The sequence below is a fragment of the Myiozetetes cayanensis genome, unplaced genomic scaffold (assembly GCF_022539395.1).
Source record: "Myiozetetes cayanensis isolate MyiCay16 unplaced genomic scaffold, myiCay2020 scf4, whole genome shotgun sequence".
NCBI classification, from domain to species: domain Eukaryota; kingdom Metazoa; phylum Chordata; class Aves; order Passeriformes; family Tyrannidae; genus Myiozetetes; species Myiozetetes cayanensis.
The window spans coordinates 60,313,028-60,335,938 of record NW_026087631.1 but is presented as its reverse complement, the minus strand read 5'-3'; the positions used below and the strand labels follow the sequence as shown (position 1 = coordinate 60,335,938).

Below are 22,911 nucleotides of genomic sequence, written 5' to 3'. Positions count from 1 at the left end.
TGAGGATTAGTTGCCACAGTTTTCATAGAAATGTTTGTGCTCCACAGGCAGATACCTGAAAAAGAAATGGTTAAAAAGTCATCTTATACACAAGGTTTAGGGAAACTGTAAGTGGAGAATACTAGACGAAACCAGTAAAAATACATGTATTGAACATAATAGAAGAAATCTGCTTGTCCATAGATTTTCTCAAGTTACAAATTTTTTTTGTCCACAATTCAAGGTATCATCACAATAATTTGCCACCATTAAAAGCTCTCAAGGAAAATGACATAGCACGTCACCAAAATGTTGTAGAGACTGATGAGAGGCTGCATTTTTGACAATACTGAGCAGCCATAATCCCAAATAATCAAGCAGAAATGGAGGTGTTAAGTCTGTGCCTAGATCCAACGTTATTGCTAGAAGAAAAATTACTCTGTTCAGCAAGTGGAGAAAGCTCATTTTACTTGTCTCTGCCCAAAGATACTAATTCAACCTTCAAAGTGAAAGAAAACACACTTACATGCAGATAAAAATGCATATATCAAATTACACATGCTACTTTTGCCAGCAGAAAGCTTCCAAAAAAAATTCCCCTATCTAAAAAACCATGCCAGAAGTACACATTTCTGGGAAACGAAGCAAATTGCCAATACAGCTGACAGTAAAGGCAATGGACACAGAAACAGAAAATGAACTGGCTTCCTTTAGAACAGCTTTGCTGATCCCACAGCCTTCATTCTTTGACTTTAAAGCTAGCTGAGTAATAAAAAAAATGAGAGCAGAATTAATAAGATTTATTTGAGGGAGCTTGGCTGTTTTTCAATAGAGTACATTCTTCCATGTCCTTAAAAAAATTTCCGAAGTTGAGACAAAAATCTTCAGTAATCTAAATGCAGGCTTTCCCTCTCTGTTTTATAACATGGCACCATTCCACTTTATAAAAGATTTGCAGGACATGAATCACTAAAACTCGTTTATAAATGAAAACCGAATCCCATTTGGGAATCTGGCTTTCCCCAGTTCTGAGGAATTAATGTAAGAATCTGCTATTTCTCTATCTAAAAGCTGATAAAATAATTCAAGTTGCCTATGTGCATGCTCTACCCTAATCTGTGGTGGAAGAAAAGGAAACAAAGACAGGGTGTTAATATATTATTCAGTAAATGTGCAGGAGTACACAAGGCCAAATTATCAGTCCTATGAGACATTTGTTTTGTTGGGTTTTTTCCTGTCAAGCACAAAGAGAAAAATTCCCTCCTCACTGCTTCCTCTAGCTGCCAAACAGCAGCATCACCTCTGAGATACCGGGAAGCCACTGCAGTTATCTTGCAGCCACCTCAGCCTGCTTCTGCTCTGCAAGGTGAGGTGAGAAGTCAGGGCACGACACACAACATAAGGATCAACACTTCAACAATTAATTTTCCTGGTCACAAGCACCATCTACAAAGGCAAGTCTTTTATCAAGAAATTTTACCAACAAGAGTAAAGGTGCACCCAGGATGCAGTAAGAGTTTCAACTTTCTCAGGTTCTAAGGCCAACTTGCAGCTGCTCTTGCTTTCCAGTAATTCCAGTTCTTCCTTTTTTTTCTGATCCCAGGACTGTTAGATACTGGAAATACAAATAAGCAAGCAGCAGACTGGGAGAGCTGTTGGGTGCTTCCAAGTAGCAATTAGCATGAGAAGCACCCTCACCTGGCAAGGAGATGAGACAACAGATCCATGAAGAAGCATCGCAACTCAAGGATGATTCTATAAAAACATTTAGTACCTGCTGGACAGCACAACATATACACACACAGAGAGAAACTGAGACCCTTAGGACTTGCCTTTTCACAGAAAGGAAAATATGTAGCAGAAGCTGATATCAAATAGTTCAATCACAGTCACGGATAAAATTTTGGGAAGGATCTGGAAAGTACAATGAAAGACTCCTTCAGGTTACTCCCGTAAACCAAAAAAACCCACCAAACAAGAACAGGACTGAGACCACTGGGAAGAACATCCCTGCTGGAACAAATGAGCTGGAGAGAAAAAATATGAGTGATACTGAAGAGGTGGAGCAGTCAGGCAGAGCAGGGGACTGAAAGGGCAGAACAAAGCAAAGAGACACTGTAGGAAACGATGGTTTATTTTTACCGCAATTAAAAGGTAACTTACCAGATGACCTTTTTTGGGGGGCTTTTTTTCAAGCAAAATATAAAATTTTGACACTTTGCCTTGTGATCTCACTGAACTATGCTTGTTTTCAATTAAACCATATGTTAATTTAGAAACCCTTAGTTCTACCAGAGTAACTGTTTCACGCACTGTTTTCACAGCATACCACAGAAGAGTGGTCTACAAGCCAGATGTTGCATGATCTCCTAGCGTGAGATTTTCAGAAGAACAAAGGCACTTTCAAAGGAAAACTGTGTGTCTAACTCCCAAGTTTGGAAGTCCTTGCCATATCAATTAGCCATCAAGCACGTGGTTAAATACAAGCACATCCATCACTACTAGGAACACAAGCACTGCTCTCCAGATGGTAACAACAAAAAAACAAACTCTTCTGAGAAACACAGTGAACCCAAATACTACCAAAAATAGACTAAATATGTTTTGGGATATCTGCAAGCCTGTTCATGATTTATTGTTATTACATATTAGGCCAATGTTATTATAGATTACCCCTAAGTCTTATTAGAGATCAGAGAAGGCACGCTAGAGAGGTCTGGATTTCAGTCCAGCAAAGGTTGACTTCACTCTGCGGCCATTTCCTCAGTAGGGTTTCTCCATCCAGCCGTAGGGTTTCACCAAGCTTGTTAGGACACAGTACGCTGAGAACTCATCTCCTCATCCTAAGAGTATCGACCCTGAGAAGCGTGTCCAAAGGTTATTGCAGGGGCAAAAGGGACAGACAACGCATGATCAGATAAGTCCAACTTCCTTAGGAAGTCAGCTCAAATTAACAAGCACAGATTCTTCTCCCATAGAGGTGCAGATGGAAAACACCTAATCATCTGAACAAAGAACAAAGCAAAGGGTGAAGGTTAAGGGACACTGCTGGCCAAAAGAAAACTTTTGATCTCCTATGCTATTGTGCTGTGCAGAAGGAAACAGCTCAGAGTCATTTACACACTCGTCTTTTAACCCATTCAAAAATTTTCTGGGTACTTACTACAACTGACAAATTAATATTGCGTGGAGGTGAAGGATGTATTTGTGTAAATCTGATACAGCTACACATATTTCCTGATGTGCTTGAATTTGATGACCTCATGGTCGACACACTTCCTTGAATTCTTGTGCTTTGCAACACAGCATGGAGTAATAATAATGGCCAGTCTTCGCGAGCGAAGATCCGGGGAAGGTCTTTACACCTTCCAGCCTGCGCATTGGATTTTTTAGGTGAGACACAGTGTGCGCGGAACTGAGCCCACCCTTTAATCCTAAGGTTCATCTGCCGGGGCCAAGCGAGCTTGGACAGTGGCAGTGAGGTCCTTAGGACGTAGGTGGGTTGCCTTTAAGGGCTAACGAGCTCCACCTGCCCGGGAGTGGCCCTGACCGGGAATCGAACCCGGGTCTCCGCGGTGACAGCGCCGCGCCTTTACCACTAGACCACCAGGGGCTCATGGAGTAAGCACAGTGAGCAAAAGCACACAAGTCTGATTACTTTGCATATATAAAAAATGCCTCTTATCATGACTGCGACGGCTACCCACTATGCCTTTTCAGTATTTAATACAGGTGCAGAACATAGAAACAAATGCACCCACATTTTTTTGCAGTATATAAACCAAGAATCCAATGAAAACACAGAAAATATTTTCCACTTCTCCAGTGCTTACTGCATTTTACTGACACAGCACTGAAACAAAACACAAATCAATTATTCCAAAGCACATTTCAGTTTTGGGAGGGGGTACTGTTAGCCTCCAGGTAGTTCTCAAGACAGCAAGTCTTCAGAGGGAAATGTCATTAGCCCACAAACTGTGCTTTACTCCATGTGAGGTTCAAGGGCCAGACCACATCACTCAGACTTTTTACAAAGAGGACTGCAGGATAAAATTGTTGTTCCTTATCAGAGTCATGTTATCTGCATAATTCTGTCCATGCTGGTTCTTTTCAGCTTATACGTCCTTATGAACTAGTAAAACATTAAATAAATTGACCTGATTAATGAAGGAATTTATTTTCCTTAATCTGGCAGTGTCCAAAAACTTATTTTGAACTATATGACCTTTAATCTTCTTTGCATCACAGGAAAAGCCTAATTAGTTTTATAAGAGAACACTGATAATTATTGAAGTAATTCCAAGTGTGGTTTTTTTTAAACAACTGGCAATGACCCAAGCGTTGGAATCCTTCATTGTTTACAATGAAACCTTTGGTATTCAAATTATTTTTAAGGTACAATGAACCAAATCCAAAGAAAGTCTGGCTCCGCGTGTACGAACAGGGTATAAAAAGACTGAATGCTGAAATGTGGCTTTCACACTAAATTCTATAGAGAAAAAGGAGCAATAGTTATGTGATTTCCTTTTAGAGTGAATGTAAGGAATGAGAGTCACTTATGAGAAATAAATTGATTTTTTTTACTAATCAAGGAAATGGGCAATTCCTGAAACTATAGATCTATATTTTCTGGTAAAGTCCCATTGTAGTAATCTTTATTGAGACTTTAAAAGCTCTCATGCCTTGCTGTATTTCCACTCTTAGTAAGTACCTGACATATCACATGATGACATACTGCACCATGCTATAATCTGTAGACTACCCTTCCACTAGGGTGGGCAAAAGCTTTACTCTCTGCCACTCCCAAGTGGCCTTGAATGCTGCCATTCCCCTTCCAAAGACAAAGAAGGAAGGTTTACAATATAGTATGACATTATCAGAACAAGCCTGTCCACGTGTAATTAGATAGCAGTTGAACTTCTTTATTTCTTTCACAGGCTGTTTTAGTTGTACCTTACTCCCCTTGAGGTTTTTCTCTTATGCATATACATGTATATCCTCCTTTTAAGGTGTCAAAGTGCAGAAATTATTCCTAAGTATTCAGAATGCACACTTGCTCATGGTGTAAGTACCCCCTCATTCTCTTGCTGTTCACAGCCTTCACTAGCGCCGTGGACCCGAAAGTCAAGCAGGCACACCTAATCCAGCTGTCTGAAGCTAATATTACTCTTCCTTGTCCCCTCTGCTCCTCTCACACAGGATCTTTGCAGATCCCTGCAAATGATTTATGGTGCACTTCTATATCTTGTAGCAGCACAGCTATAACCCAGTACCTCAATATAAACTGACTTATTCATTTTATCCTTTCTGCCCCTCTAATATACTCAGATGCTGCTAAAAAACACAGAATCTCATCTCAATTTTAGCGTGCTCCTTGACGTTATCCCCTCTACAAATATGCAACACTTCTTTAACTGTATTGCCCTAATCAAAATAAATAATTTATTGAAATGCCAAAGGCACAAGATGTAGCTGGTTTACAATTAAATTAACACCTGACTGTCCACATCAAATAAATCCGACTGATCATTCAGTTTAGGAAGAATATTGCTTTAAAAGAAAACAAAGTTCAAATTTTTGTTTTCAATTTCTGCTAAATTATGTCAAATAGGATTCAAACATACACTGAGATCTCTCAGTTCCACAAAAAAGAGATGCTAAAAACTTCCTAAGTATATTCAGAATATCTAAATGAAAAGTTTACATCTTGTCCACTGGTCGAGTTTTTTTATATTAGAAAGTTTATTTATTTTCCTCAAAGCTCTTTAGGTGTTTCATGGAGGGTCTCAGGATGGAAAATGCTGCTATAAAAGTACTCTGCTAGAGCAAATTCTGCACCATTAAAATAATGCTCAGAGAAAGACACAAAGCAATGAAGATATAAACATTTTAAAATAATATGCAAGAAGGCTAGGATCCATAATTTTTATTGCTGTAAAATAATGTTTTCCTATAATTTCTTTTAAAATTTAGGAAAAGCAAATTTCTTTTAAAACTTAGGAAAAGCAGTAATTCGAGTATCTGTGTATAACCCACCAATAAATGCTGAGACAGCGGCATCTGTAAAGGTAATGATGCAGCACCTCATTTAAAATTGAAAGCAGCTCATACAAATGCTACTAATAGAACATAGAGTGATTCAGTTCCACAAGTCTCTCCTGAGGTGATTCACACTTCAAATGAGAAAACAAAACAGAAATTTTCAAGGTCACATCTCACATCTTCCCATCACTTTTACATGACCATCACTACAGCATCTGTAACTTGAATCTGCTCCTTCTCCTCCCCTGCAAATGAGATTCACCTCTTGAAGTTATTTTTTTTTTAATCTTCTCTTCTGAAGAGAAAAGGGTTGAGGAGAGGAAAAAACAACCTTGGATTTTACACACACAAGTCATTCCAAGTTTTCTATCTTTGCTTAACAGGGTTCTTCCTTCCTGCTATTATTAGTAAATCTCACGGTTTACTTCTCTCAGCATTGAGCTGGCAGATAATGTACAAAAGAAGAAGGATTTCTTTCTTATTAGCTTCTGACACCAATAAATTCTGTATAACTACACAGCAGAATGGAAAAATCTCTTCCTGTGGAAGGCTGCTCATCACATTTTTCATGCATTGTTGCTGATAAGTTTAACCTTTTTGTTTCACAACTCAGCAATGAAACAGCTATTGTTTCCAAAGTGCTGAGCAAGTTCAACTGTGGGAATGAGAGACGTGCAGCAATTCTCAATGGTCTCTCTGGTGGCTGCAGATTGAGGTGCCCAGACATGGGGGAGAGAACGTGGGTGCAAGAGGAACCTGAAGAGAGTGTCAGCTGGAGAACTAATCTTCTGGTGTAGTTACATGAATGACATATTCTGCTTCAGTTTATTTTTAGTTTCTATTCCAGTAGGAACAGAATTTCCTAAGGAAAAATTCTGCTCTTCATGCATCTAAACAGGCCCATCTAGATACGTAATACATGATGCACAAGGCCAGGCACATTCTTACAAGTTTACCTGTCTAAGTCCAGAGACTAGGAAAAACCTTTAATGTAAATTTCATGTTATGAAACACCAACATCTTACTTTTCTCTTTCTTTTATGAAAAGCTCTTCTACAAAAGCTTGTGCCAATTCTACCGTGAAGCAACTCATTAGAACTCACATAGCATTTTAAGAATAACATCACCTAAGATAACTTCAGAGAGTTCTATGCTTTCCCATTTCTGCAACTTTCCATACTAAAGTGCTGTTCACTAAATCTGTACAAGGATCATATACGCAAAACATATTTAGGTGAAAATGCGTATGCCTCAGGGACATAAATATTTGACTTTAAAATAATATATGTAGGATTTATTTGTAAGCCACAGGAGAAGAGCTTAAATAGATCAGAGATACATGTAGGTAATAGGAATGCAAGTGACAAGTATCTGTTTTTCCCAAATAAGAGAATTAAACAAAAACAAACAAACAAACAAACAAACAAACCCCCCAAAAAACCACCAAAACCAAAACAAAGCAATTGACTATCATTAAAAATGGCAAAAATGTAATGCACATTATTTCAAAAGAAGAGATACACTGGGGACAATTATTAACAATACCTGTTAAATTGTTCTTTAACCGATCAGTTCATCAAATAGCTGGGTTTATATTGCAGCACCTCACTCATCCTAATTCTCAGGTCCCATGAAACAAGCAGCTAGATGCCTCAGAGATCACCTGTGCCCTCTGATGAGAGGGCATTTCAAAGCTGTGGAGTGCTGCCCATGACTGACTTACTGCAGATTTATGCAAGGTAATAAGCCTCAGTAACCACATATACACACATATTGCTCTTGAATTTGCAAACACATAAGTACGTGACTAATTCTAGCTTATGAATAAAGGCATGCATAAACTTACATCTGTACTGTTGGCAGAAGCCCAACTGCAGGAGCCTGTGACAGGCTCGGTCCTCAGTCTTCAGTTTGGGAGAGCTGAATGATGAACTGGACAGTCACACGAGATACCTGAAGTTAGAAGACTCACATAAGAATGCTACACTAGAGGATCACTCAGAAAAGATACGGAATTATAAATATACCTTCTGTGTTTGAATGTGTGGAGAGGAAAATTAACACTATTTTGCTGAAAGTCTGTTAGTGACCTAATTCTACGGGCAGCTATTGTGATGCTGAGCGTTTGCTCCCATTTTTGTCTGCAGCAATCACTGCCCAAATTCCAACCCAGAGTTACCTACTGATTAGCAAGCAGGGCAAAAGGATACAGCAGGGCAAAAGGATAACAGATAAGAATCTAACGTTTTCAAGGATACATTCTTGACATATTAACATGAGCTGCACCACTTATTAATTGAAATACGAGGAAGCAATGGGAAAACATTCAATTTTCAAACTATCAGTTATCACAGCTCAAGCAAAAATAAAAGTCCTCACAACTTATTCTGTATGGATAAGGTTACCTTACAAAAGCACTTGATCCAATAGCACAAAAAAACCCTAGGTATTCATTAGCAGTGGAAGTAGTTTCATCCAGTACACAGTTGATTTATATACAGGATCAAATGATTACTTTGAGCAGTTTGGGTCTAAGAGATCATCTGTTGTCGCAAGGGCTAAAACAATGCAACCATTTAGTTCAGTAAGGTTACTTGGTCACAGTTCTCAATTACGTGCACAGAGAAAGGATTTAAACTTAACCCACACATCAGACACCAGCGGAAGTGCCATGTAGCAGACCTCCTCTGAAAACTGAACATTGTGAAGAGTAAAACTAACTAAGTATTGGCAAATCTCTACAAGTGAGGGGGGAACTGACTGATAAAAAATAAGACTGGATGTGTTCCTAAAAAACTTCTAAATACGGGCTCACTAAAAATATAAGGCTTCCTATATTAAAGCATTTAGTTCACATTACACCAGTGTCAGACTAGAAGAGTCTTAATGGTGAAGAAACATAGTATACAAGGGACAAACTACAGATTTTGAGGTAAATTTAAAATAAGGGTCACATGACACCTTGCTGGATTTACATTCAGACTGATCCTGTCATTTGAAATATGTGGTAACATACGGTCAAAAATCCCTTCTTCCAAAAATTTCCCATCATCTTGAAAAAAGAGGCAGGTCAGTCACATTTAATTTGGAGCAGAAGGCTGTTCTATATTGGGAACTGTGACAATGCTGTTCTAGCAGATGAATTATGAGTTACGTGCCTTGAGACCTGTGCACTAAAAGACTTCCCACAGCCATGACCTTTGGAAGCATATGGAGCAGGGGGAAGAAGGGGAAAAGGAAGAGGAACAGGTAGACTCTAGGGAACAGATATTATTATCCTCACAACCAGGAGAAATCCTATGAGGAGTAAAAGAGTTTGTTTGACATTTACATTCACCTCACACACACAGTACCTCAGTTCTTGTTGCATATAACTCAAGACAACACTGAAGTTTACAATATAAATCACAATTTTGTTTTGGTTTTTTCTCTCTCTCTCCTCCTCTTTTTTTTTTTTCTGCCTAGAATTAAACTTTGAAAGCTTATCTCCTTGGTTTTAGCTCCAGACTAGCTGTAAAACCTCAGAGGTCAAACATGTCTTTTGCCGCAAGTGCTGAACTTGATCCAAAACATGAATTATTGTGAAAATTAGTTGTAATTGGAACACTTGTAACTTACATTCACCTTTGGACTTCAGAATCTGCAGAAGTTCCACCTATAATACTGACCACTATAATTTTCTTCTGACGTTCATTTGATTTAAGGAGGCTTTTGTTTTGGCAATAATATTAAAACCAATTGTTTAAAAAAGATATTTTGAAGCTCTGTCCTCACTGATTTTACAGTTAAGAGAGGACATTAGATCACCCAGTTCAAGAAGTGCAAAACCATGATCTGCCATCCAAACAGAGTTACATCATATGATGAACAGCACTGCTGTCTTGGCACAAGAGCTTCTGGATGACCATGCTAAGTCCTGTTTGGAAGGGAGAAAAGGCTGCCAGGCTAAGGCAGATACCATCAAACAACCCCAAAAGGAAACTGCCTGCCCAGACCAGCCTCATGCTGAGCAGTCATGGCTTTTCTTCCACTTTTCCAGATTTCCCTCTCATCTGGGTACTCTAAGGTATGTGGGATAAGCAACTCCCAATTATGCAAGTAATTTGAAATGCAGTTTATAAAGCTACAGAAAGCATGAATATCAGAGATGCTCAGACCACCCTGATAGACTGCAGTGTGGAGATGTCTTCACTCACAGCCTAAATGCTGTAGATGGGCTCAGCTTCACACTATTTGAGACCACCATGTTCAAATCTGGACTAGACATCTTTGCAGCAAGTGGCCAGGGTCACCATCTGCCTCCAGAAGAGCTTTTCCTGGGTTTCTGTGTTCAAAGTCCTTGAAATTAAAAGAAAGAAGTTTTTAAAGCTTTAGGCTGAAATGTGTATCACGCCCAAAGGCTCAATGTGGGGGGCATTCAAGGGCATAAAGCCAGCTTCAATAGAGCTGGCTTGCTCTGCTCACCACCTTAGCCAAGCTTGCCATAGGCCATATCCACACCATCCAGAATAAATGCTTAACTATGCTGTCTAGTCAACTGAGCTTGTATTTCCTCTTGGAGGGAAGTAACTGATTTATTCAGTGAGTAAAACTAGCTTAAATGGCTGGCAGTGGCCCAGAAGTAAAACATGGACAATTTCTGAGCCAGACTGACAGTGTAAACCACCTTCAATCACCCCTGCTACTTGTACCTTTATTATACCTTTAAGCAACTTGTGCAATAATGAAAAATTATGCAAGCATAAGAAGCATTCCAGCATACTTTTCAGACAGTGTTTATCACCTAAAGAAAACACTCAAATACACTGCTTTATTTAAATTCCATGATTATGCACTACAAACTACCAGGCAACCTTGAGATGAAACTATCAAGGTTCAGTCAATATTACAAAGCTGTTATCAGTGCAGCTGTAGGTATAAAGCAAGCAAAAATGTGTACCTCTAATTTTGGAATATGTGTATATTCCAAAAAGTACTCTTAACTGATGATCAAAACGCAGTAAGCTATATTGGCAGAGAACACTGGTGTAATGTTACTCATCAATATGGAATCATTCACTTTCTCCTCTGCCCTCCCCCCCAAAAAAACCCAAACCAAACCAAACCAAACCAACTGTATCACTGAAAGTAGCTGCCTGGCGAGGAAAATGCTGCAACATGAAATCAACCTCAAGGAAGTGCTACTTTATCTACTTAAGGATTAACACCAGGAGACCGAGGCTGGCTGAAAGGCTACGCTTTTGATTTTGCAGGAAACCACCCCTGAATTGCTGGGTTTACAGGAGAGAAAGGAGACTCTGCTCTCTGACAACACATGGCTCAAAAGAGGGGGCAGCTGTTACTAAAAGCAAGCTGACAACACAGGTGGTCCATCCGCTGCTGTGGGATGTGCTGAGGGTCTGATTTTTGGCAGGGTAGGAAGTGATGTAGAAGGAGCAGGGAATTGCTACAGTGCTGTCCTTGTTTCCATGACACGTGCTTTTATAACTTGTGCTCCCTGAGGTAAAAGGCATAATTTGGACTCAACAGCTGACAACTCAGCAGTTCTCTGCCTGTGGGATAAGGGAAAGCTGGTTCTGTTGTAGCAACAGTTGACCCCACTCCAGTGCCAGCTTCAGACAGTGCACAGAAAGGAGGGCAGACATATGCCCTTCAAAACCTTACACCCTGACCAACATTCATACCAATGGCTTAGGAGTTATTTTTAGTTTAAGCACTTTCTGCTTGCAGTGAAACTTGCTACTAGAAATGATTCCAAGAGACAGCAGCAGGGAAAGGCAGACAGCAGCAAAGTGGCAAAACCCCCTGCTGAGAATTTCTGGTGCTTGCAGGAGTGCAAGGACCTTACAGATACAGCGCAGGAGGGCTCCCACAGTCTGTAAATATAGGCACTGCAAATTTTCCAGAGAAAGGAGGATAGCAATGACCAGCAAAAAACTGAAGGTACACATGAAAAACAGGCCCCAGATATTTTTCTCAGTGATCGATAAGAACCTCCAGACATCACTCATTCTAAAACAATCTGTTAGCTTATAAATCAGTAAGAAAGGAAGGCAAAGAACACAGGGAACGAACCTCTGCATTTTCTGTATCCTAGCTGCCCCTCAAGCCCTCAAAGGACAGGTAAGAAAATAGGACTGTTCATCTAGGAATTTATATGGCCCTCATTGCCATGCTAATCATTTTGGAAAAAATTTACATGATTCTGGAAGATGAATCCTGGTGACATTTAAGCATCTATAAACCCCAAACTTTTGATGCTTCAACTAAAAGAAACGTTCAAAAATCCCACTTAACTGCAGCTAAGTACTGGAGAGGGGGAAAAAGAAAATAAAAGGAGAGGTTATGATAAATTTTGTAGGCATCAACATGCACAGATGCAATCTCATCTCTGAGAGAGCCACACCACCTGCATGATGCTTAGACACTCAAGATTCACAAAGAAATTACTCCCTGCCTGTATCTGCTGATAAAAAGTGCACAGAACCACAGAATCAGGTTCTACGCAAAAATGAGAAGCTTTTTGTATTAAGACATAGAAAAAGAAAGCAGCAGGAGTGTTCCCTTTTCTAAAGCAGCTGGGCCACTGCAGCACTCCCTGGGTATGGCAAACACCGCTGACCACCTCCAGAGACTACTCCAAGTGACAGACAAGTCAGGATGGAGACTTCTCTAGCCTGTCTGTCATTGGCATTTCTCTCTGAGGCTTAAGTAACCACTGCCTCAGAGCAGGACTCCATGTCCTTGTGAGAGGGCACTCACTGGAAGCAAGGGACCACGGACTCTAGGTCCTGCTTCCAAGGATTATTTTGATCTTTTACAGTTTTATGGAACAAATTGCATCAAACAGCTTTGGAGCACACAGCACAACCACCTCTTAAGTCCTATCTAGAAGCAATTTATTTTTCTTATATTTAGAGAGAAATTTGATGCCTGGTAGTCAGAAAGTAGTCATAACTAAATCTCTGGGGGAGAGACACCAAAACATTAATAATTTCAACTAATTCTAGCTAATTATGGTAACCAGAGTAAAACTGCCTTTCATACCCATTCTTCATGTCTTCCTGCAAATAAATCAGTGTCTAACTCAGAGCAACAGTGTCCTCTCTCAAAGAGCCATCAGAATTCTGTTTTTCTCAATCCTCCCACCTATTCAAGTATCTTTAAATCTCCTTCAGCAGACCTTTTCTTCTACTGTTAACATTCCTTCATCTCTCTATTTCTCATCCTCTTCCTATTCCAACATGTCTGAATCTAAGATCCCAGAGTTTCAATTATTACTGCATCCTAGATCCGTATGTACTATTGAAAATGAAACAAAACTAATCCCGAGAAGTTTTCTGGTTTCTTTATTCTGATTTTCCTTCCATTGTCTGAAACTTGTCTTTCAACAGCTAAGATAAAAACATTGCAAGGTAATATATACTATCATTAAAAACTATATCAGATCATTTTTGCTTTCATCCAACAAATGTATCAACACAACAGGACTGCTGAATTTCCTCTGCATTTGCCTGAGCACTAGCACACAGGTTAAGTGGAAAAGAACCTCATTCCCCTGGTCACATCATCTATTAAGTCATTTGCAGAAAAATGTAATCCATCTTCATCAGCTTTGTGATGCACTGCACTGTGCAAGACAGAGTTGGTATTTACACACATCTAGGCTGCTTAAGACTGCCAGTCTTCTGGAGGTTTCATCTTTCAGGTAATTTCTTACCAACACATGAAGTTTAAATACATCTTCATAAGGCACAAAACCTGTCAGTCACCCACCGGATTAAACAATCCAACATTCATACTCTAAGAGAGCTGTTTCGAATACATTGAGATACTCTGTTCTAGCATTCCCTATGGGTGTTTATAAATTCAGATATTTTTTGAACACTTACTACAGCCCTAAGCTGCATGATGTTGAAATAGATGTGACCTTATAGCCACAGATTTTAACTCAACAAGCATTTGAAAATTAAAGCCCTATGAATACCTGCTTAAATAGTAGCAACAACTTTGCCATCTATGAAAAAGTTTTCCTCTCTTTCAGAAGAGCATCCTCACCCAAATGGTTGTTACCATGTAGTCCTTATTTGCCTTTGGCAACTCTCTGAGAATGCCCTCACCGAAAGGTTAAGTCTCCCCCTTTCCACAGCACACCTGTAAAAGGATTTTGCACAATCTTACTCATAGATAGTGCTTGCCACTGGTTGCTCTAGGTGACTATAAAGCAGTGTGTTTGGAGAGCGCACAATGGAAACTGTTATCAGTTAATAATACTGATTAAAGTTTGAATAGGTGAAACAGCAATAAGATGAAAGGATGAAAAGACTCAGTAAACAGAAAATAAACAAAATAAGGTGACTCCCTAAAAGTTATACTCCAAACCAGCTCCAACTTAGAGATTTTTAAGCCTTCCATTTTTTGCTTTCTGCAACATTTTCCAGCTTAGATTATAGCCCTGCAGTCTACTGACACTAGACTGTCATTCCTTAGACCTCTCAGGAGTAATCTGCAGTCCCGTCTCCACTTAATGACCAGCAATTCATGCCGAGCAATACCAACCAACTGCAGATACAACTAGCGCTACTCATTCGGTGGGTCAACTCATGGCATTTGCTTCTGCCTCTTCCACATCCAAATCCTTCCCCACATCAAACAAATAATTTTTGTTTTGATCTTGATTCACACTGTGGTCAAATCCAAGAGACTTCTATGTCTACGCTTACCTTTATGTACAGAGTTCAACAGAAATCGAAGCTTACCTTTATCTCCAAAAGCATACAGCATACAATGGTTGACAAGCTAAGTACAACCACAGACTTTTTTCAGATCAAGGCATTCATGCATTCTTCCCTACAGGATGTACAAAGCTTTATATATAAAGCATGTGGGCACTGATGGATCTACATAAAGCAATACACTGTCTTAGTTAGCGTTGCCACATGCTGATTTGAGAAGGAACATGGCACGACATAGACTTTAATCTTTCCCACAGCTACTAAACCTGCTAAGTCTGATTAACAGTCTGGATTCATGCTGTGGGGTTGAACTAAGAGTTTAAGAAGAATTTAAAGAATTCTTCTACATTAAGGAGAAAAGGCAGAATGGACTGCCAGGTGAGATGTCAAAGGCAAGTCACACTGCCTTACTTAGGACAAGCTGGGTGTCAAAGACAGCAGAAATCTACCCAACACCCATGCTTCTCTGAAGGGAATTTGCCAGGGTATGGACTTGATTATGGAATATGAATATTTGACTATTTTTGCAATGGTGATTTGAAGTGTGAAATTCTGTGGAAAAGAATCAGAGTGACAAATCCTAAACAACAGCTCATGGTCCAAGTCTCCCCAGTATTAGACGATTATATTATCTATCCAGAGCTTACTCCCACTGGTACCAAATTTCCCAGACACTGACTACAATTAAAAAACAAACCATGCATATAACCAATTCCTACCAAAGCAAAACACAGCATGCCAGCACAATATGCCTCGTCTGAATATACTTACTCACGTTGAATTTTAACAAGGGAATAACGTTCTTTGCAGAACTACCTCAGAGGCTCTGAGAGATCCGTTTTCAAACACGATCTCTGCACACATTAGAAATTCAATCACTCAAAACAGACACAGCAAGCTCTGTCTCCACTGCGGCGGAGTCCTTGCACAGCCAGTGCGCAGCGAGGCACCCAGCATGTCTGGATGCTCCCCAAACGCAGAAGTGACTCTGGACTGCCCTCCCAAGGTCCCATGTTTCAAAAGGGTGCTGCTTATTCAAAGTAAAATAAAATAATATAAACCAAAATAAAATAATATAAAATAAAATCACAGTAAGAGGCATAAATAGTATTTACCCGCCGCTCAGTCCTTGAACCAGCCAACCTGCCGGCCAGCAGAATGAGCTGTTGACAAAACACAGCCTCTATTTAAGTCGCAGGCTCCGGGCAGCGGCGGAGAGGAGCCGCCGGTCTCCCTCGCCGCCCCCGGGGGAGGATCTACCTCGCTCCGCGCCGGCACCGGCTCCGACCCCGACCCCGCCGCGCCCCCGCCGCCACCACCTGTCCCCAGCCCCGGCGGAGCCAGAGCCGCAGGACCGCAGCAAGGCGAGCCGAGGGTCTCCGAAAATCCCCGCCGCCAGAACCCCCCTCCGCCCCTCCCGGCCGGCACCTCCCCGGGGCGGGCAGAGGGAGGGAGGGATGGAGGAACATCCATCAGTGCGCCCCTCGGGCCGCCCCCTCCCAGGTGTAAGCAGGTCCCGGCACTCACCCGCCGCCGCCTCGCCGTGCCCTGTGGCGGCCGCATTCCCGCGGGTGCGGGGGCTGAGCGCGCTCCCGGCGGCCCCAGCTCCGGCGGGCAGCAGTGCGCAGCGCCGACAGGAAGGAGGGATGCAGCCGCCGAGGGAGGGAAGGAGAGGGAGGGAGGCAGGGAGAGAGGGATGGAGGAGCGGGGCTGGCGGGCTGCCCGCGGGCGGAGCCTGCACCGCGCACCGCCCGCCGCCGCCCCCGGCCCTGCCCCGGGCACCGCCGGCTCCCTCCGCCCGGCCCGGCCCGGCCCGGCCCTGCCGCTGCTGCAGCCCCGGTGCTGCCGGGCCGGAGCTGGCCGGAGCTGCAGGGCCCCCGGTAGTCGTGTCGCCGGGGTGCGGTGGGGACTGAGCTGCTGGGGACACTCGGTGGCGTGGCTGGGTCCCCGGCGGGCTGTGGCGAGCGCCCTGCGCGGGAGGGTGAAGTCACGGACCTGATCTGAGCCTTTAAGGTTCTCTCTGATACGCGGTCAAATATTCTTCTTAGAAAAGTATCTTGAATGCCTCCAGCGCTGCCAGCCCTCCAGGGTTTGACGCAGTGGGCCTAGCCCTCCAGACCCAGGCGATTCTTGACTCATTTTATTTTAGTATTTGCCTCTAGTTTTTGAGGTCTGGGACTTGACCTCCAGCATTTCATGGAAGCCACAACAGTTGCATGCCAGCCTCTCTTTTAAATTAAATTTGAAATCTTCACAATCCCACAGTCTCAAGAGTCTGGCAATTAAAAAAAAAAATATGCCACGAGACCTATAAAATCAGAAGAGTTGGCAAGCTTGTGGCTCCTCTCTTGTGCCCTAGTCAACCACAGGAGAATGGGGAGAAAAAGTAACTGCTGGATTTTCCTTGCATTTTTCTGCCTAGGTTTTCCAAGTTGCTGCAGATTGTTTGTCTCAGAACCCAGATGATAGGGAACTGCCCTGTATGAAAGTCCTGGGCCAGACTTGTGTCCCATCTTGGCTAAGTAGATGACTTCAGGTCCCCAAATCCAGATTCTCCTGCCATCCTGCATGTCTAAGTGAATACAGGTTGTGTTGTAGAGAAGAAATCTGCCCCCGTTTCCTCCCCTTTCTAGTGTTTTTGCTTGTGCAAACAGAATTGCATCTTATGAACCTTGTGGTTGGGTGATGCATCAAGATATGTGACTTCAGATCTGTTCTGGCTCAAGGACATGTTTGACTTCAGACCTTGAACCCTGAGACTTGTCTATGGTTTGGCCTGTGTCAAGTGAAGAAGGATTGAGACTCCTTATACACATACCATTCTTGGATTTTTTTAAACATGATTTCAGGAAAAGCCCTAGGCTGTGAATCCCAAGCACAACGTGGTGTCTTCTCTTGATACACATGGAAACACTCTTAACTCCAAGGATGGACAGACTTTAAGAGAAGACTCCTATTAGGGGTCTTCTATTTGGTAGGTTTAAGCAGTTGCCTTTCCAGCACATCAGTCAGCTTCTCACAATGCCAAGTCTCTCAGCACTGAAAAGGTCTGCTGGATGGCTAATTCTGTGGTGCAGACTTCACTCCAGGCACAAAGAGGTTAGATATGCAACCTTCCTAAGAAAATGTTTCCATTTAGTTCCCATTCAAGCCCAGAAGGCCTCCTACCCTATTTCCATGCAACAGCAGCCAAATCACAATGAAACTGGGAATACCCATGGCATCATAAAGCCTGGGGAGAAGGTGGACATTTCATTGTACACCCTTGTCCAAGAGAGGACTGCCTCTGTCTTTCTCCATTTCCAGGTCTCACTGACTGAAGCCCGGTGCCTTTCCTAGAGTCTGCATCCATTTCTTTTCTGCAGCTCCTGTTACCTCAACTTTAGCAAAGGCTCACAGACATTATACTTATTAGAAAGCCCTGTACCATGTATATGGTGCCATCAGTAGTTGTGGAAGATTTTGAAAATTTTCTAGATCACAAAACCAAGCATTTTTACCATTTTTCTTTTTAAATAGTAAGGTAGCTTCCCTCTGATTTACAGACATTCTGTACAGGAACTGTGGGTGTTTGCATTTTTTTTAAGCAGGAAAATTTAATTGTGAAATTAGAAGAAGCTGCCAGGAGAAATCAGAGGTAGGAGTAGTTCCTGATGTTATTTTAAGGATTTGATATTGTATTGATGACTCAATTTTTAATGACTCAGTTGGAAGTTAAGAAACATTTTAGATTTCATATCATATAAAACAAGTCTATATAGCGCAAGTTTCAAGGTGAGAAAACTACAAGTGGTTGGTATCAGTTATCTCTTTTTTATACAGTGAAATATGCTAATTTTAATATAAATATCCCCTAGACTGGGCAAAAGACTGGCCTAGTTACCCCACTACTTCTGATCTGCAGGAAGTATGCTATACTTGCATCCAATCTAATCATGACACCTTCTTCATAAAATATCACAGCTGCTCTATTTTATTGTGAAATTTATCTGCACATAGGACATATATGCAGGCCATTTATTTTGCTTTGTGCCTTATCCAAATCTTCCAGAAAACTGAAGGACAGATGCTGTAATGTACAACTGTGTCTTTATATACTCAGTATAGGACCTTGTTGTTGATGTCAACAGCAGCAGGGCTGTGCCTTTCAACATTAATATTTTGGACAGTGAAAGAGGAAGGTTTAAATCTCTACTGAGAGTAGGCTAGGTTTAGTTTATCTTAGTCTATCTCTGGGCTTACTATTACTTAGAGAACAACAGATCTGCTGTCTAGGTCAGAAAAAGGTTCTTGAGGCATGTAAATTCCAAATGAAAGTGAGAAGCCCAGCTAGGACGTTCTCATTAATGAGAGTTTCCTGGAGCCATTTAGTCTTGTATTTAAGGGTGTGTTGGTTATTTATGGCAGGGAAAAGGAACGGATGTGTTGATGTTCTGGAACTTTTCCTTTGTGCATTGTTTCCCATTTCACAGTTGTATTTGGCACCCACTTTCCTCCAGCCAATAAAGAATATTAAAGAACTTCCTTTTCTGAGAAGTTGTGCACACATTTTATAAACCATACAGTTTAACCAGAAGTGTGAAAGGTAGTACTTCTACCACCATTTACAAAAGCCAGAGATTGCAAATATATAATAGTGCAAAGGTCTGCCAATGGTTGATTTTATGGACTATCTATTTCTGTTTTCTTAGGAAAAAAAAAAAAAAGGATTATATAATAGAACCAACAAAGCAAATTTTGGTCTCACTGAATGTATTCAGGAAAGCCAATAACAAAACTCAAATTGGCTGTGATAAATGCAGGAGTAACCTCTGTTCATGCCAAGAATAACCTTGAGTACTGTGGATAGTGCATGTATTTTGGTACACTCACAAAACAACAGTTCTTTCCTATAAAGTCTCAGTGGAAGCATCCCTGTGTTGTCAAGTTGGTGCAGAGCTTTTCTTGGAAATGATGTTGCTGACTCCAGACAAATAAACCCTTGGTAATTAATATTTTTCAAATACAGAGAATTTTCTTCATCATTAGGGACCTATGCTGGTGAACTCGGGGACATGTTGGCAATATATTGCTAAAGGGCTTCAAAAACTTCCCTGGTCTCCCTTGTCTGAAGGAAAACCATGCTGTCTATTGTGGTTTTTGCATTTGCAGGGAGAAGCAGGGAAGGACTTTGATCTACTGACCTGAACTAACTTTGATAGTGCCATGAATTTAAAAAGAAATGGAAAGAAAAACACTACTTGCCAAAACCAATTAAATTTAAGGCACTTGCAATCCTTCCATTGGGAAAAAAAAAATTACCTCAGATTCCTGGGAAATGCATGGTGTTGAAATACCAGATTCACTACCACTAATAAGACCCTTATGGTCAGCAGTGAAGGTAAAGGTTCTCCCAGGCAGAACAGAGATGATAGGTGGATTGCATTGCCACATGTTGCCAAGTGTTAAGATATTTGTATCTTACGAGGGTCAATTTGTGTGTAAAACAGAGGACAAGGGATACCAACTGTTAAGTCTTCATGAAGTGCATTGGGTCTGTCTTGACTGGCAACAACAAACAATTCGTTTGAACAGGCCTTTTATATGTTCCTGAAACAAGTTGTTACGTAATGATTTTGCCTCAGACCTTTCCTTGCCTTACAGAACGTTTGGAAAAATTTCTACCTGTTTCCTTTTTTCCTTGTTTTCACATCTTTATAGCTACTGTTTGTCTTCATCTTAGGAAGATGTTATCTGAGCCTATGTTATGTTTGGAGGGGTGACAAGTTGCCTATGCTATGGTTATTTAGAGCAAGGGAACTGAGCTTTTGGTTTTGTCTCATGATCTTGATGTAATCAGCACACTCTTCACCATTCCTTGATTTGACTGCAGTGGTTCATGCTCATCATGTCCATTAATGTTCATTCTTTCCACCCTTGCTCTAGTGTGGCTTCTGATGCTCCCACAAGTAGGCATTTCCATTTGTATTTCATTCAGATGAGTCTTATTAATACCTCAGTTACAAATGCCTACAGTAGCTAAAGTGAACTAATGCCTGAGATGGGACTTGCTGCTGAAGATCCCCTGCTAAAACAATCTGCATGTTGTAAACTGATTAACAGCTGCAGGCCCATTTTTCAATCTAGGCACTTGTGCCATCCCATAGGTGATTATACTGGCAGTGTAAAGGGCAACACATGCTTAATCATCGTGTTGGATGCATCACATTGCTGAGTCTTATACAGTAGCATGAGAGGTCAGTCTTTGAGACAGTGAAATAAGATACAGAATAGTTCTTGGAAAGTAATGAAGCTAAATACACATTTCTGAAGAAACACCAACAAATGGTAACAATTCTGCTGATTGTGGAAGAGTTAGTGGACTCAGTCCTAGAACTAAGTCTGACTCATGGACATGTAAGCCTGAAAAGGCTTACTTCGTACAGTAGTGGAAGGGCCAAATTGCATCACAAAAAAGAGAATTTACAAGAGTCAGAAACTAATTTGGTTGTGTAATAGCCACAAAAGCATGGAAATCTGAAAGTAAAAGATACTGAGAATAACTTGGACATTCATATGCTAGTAATATTGCAAGGCCCTTCATTGGCTCCCTGGCATTAGTGTATCACATGCAAACACACTGCCCTGTTCTGTGCAACTTTCAACTATGCTCCTTATTTCACAACTCTTGCCACTGCTCTGTTTCCAATGCAGTTCCATTCCTGTCAGTCACACTCCTCTGATCACTAATTTATCAGCTAGATATTGCCATGCTTTATCTATTTCTAAGAGATCTCAGAAACGTCCCCTGCACTACAAGGGTTATTAAGTTGTTGTTTCAGATTTTCTGTGCATCCGTCCAAGGCCTGAACATGTTTGATGAATGTCAGGTGAATTTTAAGTACCCTAAGCTGTTATGAACTTCACATGCACTCCAGAACTGATCTCCACATCAAGAGGAGCCATTCAACTAGAATTCATGTAAGTCAAGCTGAGCTGTCAGTTTCAGTGAATCCTGAATAAGTGGCTAGAATTTTCATAATTCTCCCTGCACTAAGTTTCCAGGTAGCAGCACCCTCTCTCCCCACTGAACCGTATCCAAGGAAGGAAGTTACTTCTCCCATACTATCCCTGGACTGAGCTGTTAGCCGACTCACTGCTTGGAAGCAAATTTCTGTGCATCAGCATAGAAGCAGTAAGACAATGACAGCTCAGATAAGAGAGGAGGTGGAAATATAACAAGTGCTTTTCAGGAGCATAGTATTAAACAATAGTATTAAACAATATGCAAATGTATGGCCTTGGAGTATAGGGTGGCCAAATCCAGCTACTAGAAGCAACTTTGTCCTTTCTGGGCCTGATTTTAGGAATTTTTTTTTTTTGGTGTTTTTCATTTACCTTGGTTAACCACAGTTCTCTTGCAGGCTAATAAAAGATCTTTATTTATACACAAACAGAAATGCTAACCCCAGTAAAGCAGATAATTCTAGCATATTTGGAAGTCAGGTTGAAAGACATTTTCATAAAAGTAGATGATTGTTTTCATGAGGTTAAGTATTGCAGCAAATTCTGTATCCGCTCCAGGAGTTTCCATCAAGGTGTATCTATTTTTGTCCTCTGCTTGGCTTTTATTTTTATACAAAAATGTCTCTACCAACAACATGCAATTCTAACCTAATATTGACTCAATTACGTATCTGCAGACATCCTTACATCCTTATGTCCTCCCTTCTGGTGTAACAAGCACTTTTGCTTTCACTAGTTTGAAGACTGTTGGCAATCTGAATTTGCCTTTGCACAAGCCTAGTAAAGCCAAAGGAGCTGCCCACAGAGGGCACGATTTGTTGTACCATCAGGGCTGTAAATTTGAGTTTTTTCAGGCAGAAAGCCTGATTTTTTGTAAAACACTTTTTAGAACACTTTTTTTAGGACACAGGAGACACCAGAAATGTATGTACACGCTGAAAATAGTGCGACTGAGCATGCTCTGTCTTGTTCTCATTCTTTGCCAAGCTGGATGTCTAGGCAGCTTCATTCCCCACTGGGGTCACAGGACATGCAGAGAACAACCATCCTGGTGTCATAGAACCTCATTTGTCAGCAGTGAGCTGAAAAGGAATCACATTCAACTTGTCTCTGGTCTGTGTTCCCTACTCTGAAACACAGCTCACCTGGG

General features: G+C 41.2%; 1 protein-coding gene across 4 annotated transcripts in view; it reads right to left on the bottom strand.

Moving 5' to 3' along the window:
- Positions 1-22,911, bottom strand: part of LIFR (LIF receptor subunit alpha) — a 110,344-nt gene that overhangs the window by 36,765 nt on the left and 50,668 nt on the right. Inside the window, exons 1-2 of one of the 4 annotated variants that reach the window (XM_050328857.1) lie at positions 16,284-16,396; positions 7,868-7,974 (exon numbers count right to left, since the gene is read on the bottom strand). The gene's annotated coding sequence lies outside the window, so the exon portion shown is untranslated. Of the gene's footprint in view, positions 1-7,867; positions 7,975-15,871; positions 15,970-16,283; positions 16,397-22,911 lie in introns of those variants that run through there. The other 3 variants (XM_050328859.1, XM_050328856.1, XM_050328858.1) reach the window with 3 other exon arrangements.